This window comes from Episyrphus balteatus, chromosome 4 (genome assembly GCF_945859705.1).
Source record: "Episyrphus balteatus chromosome 4, idEpiBalt1.1, whole genome shotgun sequence".
Lineage (NCBI taxonomy): Eukaryota > Metazoa > Arthropoda > Insecta > Diptera > Syrphidae > Episyrphus > Episyrphus balteatus.
Window position 1 is genome coordinate 64,792,417 of NC_079137.1, and position 4,123 is coordinate 64,796,539.

The window sequence follows — 4,123 nt, forward strand, 5'->3', positions numbered from 1 at the left end:
AAATATAATTCTGACGATGACGTTTAGTTAAAATTAATTTCTTCATAGGGTTGATTTTTCAAGTCAACGAGACATGAAAACTCATTAATTTACTTCAAAAAACTCTTGAATTCTTTTCAAAATATTGTAGATTTGTTAAACTTTCACAAAATTCAGCCATGATTTCTGTTTTTTTTTTTTATGATTTAAAGTTAAAAATTTTATGAGATTTGAAAATTGTCCTGTCGTGGCCAATCTTTTAGAAAATAAAATATTCTAAGAAAAAAACATTTTTATTATTTTATTCGAAGTTGAAAAACATGTTAATTTCTTGGTTAAATACCTACGTAATTAACCCTCTGTAAACACACCTCTTTTTTGCGAATTTGGTTTATACTTTTTCATGTCGCTAGAACTTTTTTCGATCTCACTATTTTATAGAGTATCATATATGAAATTGATGTAGAATATTCCGAGAAATTCGAATATTGCATTCACAATTCAAAAAAATGTATTTTCACCCTTATACAGACACTTTTTTGTGACCACTTTTAATTGTCATCCTGCCAAATTCGCACCCGTGTGCCGACAGAGGGTTAAATGTCATTTTATCTTGAATAAAATAGAATGTATAGGACATTCCTCTTTAAGTTAAAAAATTTCCCATTTTTTAACTTATTTTCCTTAATATTATTAAATTTTATCGGATTTCCTTAACGCCAATTTTATTCCATTGAATTATTTAATTTCCTTTTTTACCGAACCAAATCAGTGCTTAAAAAAAAAAAATTTCCATACAAAATTTATATGGAAAAAGCCTATTTTAAATCAAGTCCTTAACCCATTAAATATATTTTTTTTTTTCATCCATAAACATTAAGTTAAGTATTCTCTTTACTTCCAACATGACAAACCGCGTTAACCAAAAATCCAACACACATTTTTTATTCCATACAATTCATCAACTGTCATCTAGCAAGGATTTCTGGGGAAATTCCCTTGTGCCTCGTCCTTATTTTTTTTTTTTTTTTTTTATTTCCTTCTTTCTCTGAAAAATGACTGTGTGGCATATAAAAAGACAATGGATGTTCTTTTGCACACGTTGCTTTTGCCATATATGCAAATTAAATTATTGCCATAATGGCTTAATCATAATGGGCTAAAAAAGGAACAAAAAAAAAAAAAGACAATCAAAGTACCTACTTCACATGCATGCTGCCAAGATAATCGAATTAACCTCGTCCTTTTCCGCGGAGCTGTCTTTCTATTAAATTTTCCTTGTATACCAACACACTGACAGGATCTATAAGCAAAATGAGAATTTGACGTGCGTGGGAAGGTGTATGTAAATGATGTGAATTTCATATACCTACTGTAACATACAGACAAGACATGGTATTAATTCAAGCCCAAGGAGATTCTCAATGAAAATCCTTATTGTATAATTTAGGAAAGAGGATACAACGATACGAGACATGTTGTATAGTCGACGAGATCCTTGAATGTCTATTATCTCATTCTATAAGCAAATTCCTTTTGTTGAGGTAGGATAGTAACGAGAATGTCTGAGCTGTGTTATATCATATCCTATCCTAACCCCATTTCCCGTTAAATTTTAATGCTGACACTGACTTGACTGACAGTATATGTGTATACTTCTATTCTCTATGAGTGTTGGGTTGAAAATACATTCTTGGAACATTCCAATGAACATATTTTAATTTTAAATTACTGCAATTTCTCAGTGATGAAAATTATGCCTTAGATTTAGGAGTAAGTAATTTGAGTTGAACACAATTATGTAGAATCTAACATTTTAATTAATCATTGTGAGCTTCTATTATGTAAGCTTTAAGCTTCAATTTTGTTGAATCGGCTTTAATAAATTGGCGGAGTGACATTTAAATTAAATACGAATTTTACACAACGTCTTACTCACTCATCTACTCAAGGATTGACTAAAATTCAGCCTTCGATGAAGAATTTGAAAATCATAGCTAACCCAAATCTCAAGGACTAACGGATAATACACAATCGAAAATCAGTCTATAGTAACTTTATCGACAGAAGATGTCTGTTAGTAGGTTCTGATTCCTGGCACAGTTTTTTATAGCCTTGGCTCAATGAACATCCCAAGCTTTCAGACAAAAAATATCATAAAATTCCTGACTTTTTCAGTCTTTCTTAAGGAATAATTTTTGCTAAAAAAAAACTATGTATTGCAACACTAAGCTTAAATAATTTCCAAATCCAAGTCTGAAATAGTTTTTTCTAGGATCCAATAATTTTTAAAGATATTTTTTTACTAGTAATAAGGTTAGGTATCTAATTCTGCCCGATAGAAGGTAAATTCAAATTTCGAAATCAAGGTAGAGCTAGATCTTCCATTTCAGCTCGAAGATGCACACATTTTATCATATAACACGGTATTAGTAGGTGCATTTTTAAAATAAAAATATTGTGTACAATGGTTTAGTTTAGGAGTATAAAATCAATCTTTTGATATGAAAATAATTTTGGCGAACAATGGTACAGAGTTTGAGATTTTTTTTTCCTCTTCAGCAGCATACTAGGCATTAATGAAAATTCCGAAATTTTAAAAATCAAGTTTGAAGCGATATAATAGGTATCCCAAAGCAATTAAAAATAGTTTAAAACCAATCAATGTCATATTTCTAAAAATCAATTTTATAACCAAGAAGTTTACTTGTAATACCTACTCAAAAAAATTACAAAAAATCAATATTAACAAACATAACAAGCATTCACTTTTCAAATCACTGCCAACTAATAAAATAAAACAAAAAATATAAAAAAAAAACTCATGATTAGCAGAACAAGGTTTCGATCCTCGGACCTCTGGGTTATGGGCCCAGCACGCTTCCACTGCGCCACTCTGCTTGCATTGATGAGTTTAGATAATTCTATAGGAACCAAGCAGCAGGAAATGGATGATGAAAAAATTTAGAATTAATTGTGTAGGTATAGATAAGGAAAAAAAATGATTGAATTACTTAAAGAAAAAAAAAAAAAAAAAACAGGGGGCGTGGTAAAAAAAATAAAAACGAATTTTTCATAACCATTTTTTTCATAACCTCAAAAATATTGATTAAATTAATATTTGTTGGGTTTTGATAAAATTTTGTGAAAATGTACGTTTGTATAAAGCAAAATATAATTTTTTCGTCTCTTTTTCAACCGCAAGAAATTCGAAAATTTGGGTAAAAAAGAAATACCTATTAGTGTCGTTTAACCAACTATTGAGTGGCAATTTTGCATGATTTTCAGCTTTTTTGTGTTGAGTTTCAAACGTTATTCATAAAAAAATATATAGTTGGATTAAGAAATAAATATTGTTCAAAAATGTTAATGTTCAACTAGAAGCAAGCTAAAGTTGAAAGTTGACCCCAACTCGAGATGTTGAACATATAAAATGACAATTTGTTTTGGACTTTCTTTTCAAATCCTTTAAAAACAATACGTTTTCTGATTGAATTTACTCTTTAAAAAATGTACCTACTAAGCTTTAACATTAGATACACACCTAGAAGCCATTTCCTCTTCAGTCTCCTGAAGGGTACCTACATTAAATAGTAAAATCTTCAATAAAAATAAAACTGATCATAAAAAGTTAAATTTATTTCTTTTATTGAAGCATCTTGCAAATTTTTCTCTTAAGGAGTCTATACAAAATTATGCTTTTAATGCTAGATAAATAAGTTTATTTTTTTTTCCTAACCTGCTGAGAGATTTATGTTTTCAAGCTAAGGGTTAAAATACAAAATAATAGTAGGTAGTGTAAGAATACATTGTGTAAGGTTTCAGTAGTACTACACTACTACTGATCTAACTATCATTAGTTCTGTTTGGGTACTGCCTAAAACAGAAATATTTTTACTTTTTTCAACATTTTCAGCCCAATTCTTGTTTGGGTACTCTTGAATGGTGTAGTTTTGTTCATTATTTTTGACGAAAATAGAAATATTTCTGTTTAAGGCAGTACCCAAACAGACCTATTATCACAAACTTTTGGCATTATTGACTACCGATCATTATTTCACTCAACTAAATAAATCGATTTGACAAAAGAATTCAAGCAAATATAAATGTTTTAAGTAGATTTTCAAATTAATTTAAAATGATT

The 4,123-nt window shown here is 29.2% G+C and overlaps 1 non-coding gene across 1 annotated transcript; it reads right to left on the minus strand.

Annotated features, from left to right (window-relative positions):
- Positions 1 to 2,808: 2,808 nt before the first annotated feature.
- Trnam-cau (transfer RNA methionine (anticodon CAU)) lies at positions 2,809 to 2,880 on the minus strand. The gene has a single exon. It is a non-coding gene; the product is annotated as a tRNA-Met (tRNA).
- Positions 2,881 to 4,123: the final 1,243 nt, after the last annotated feature.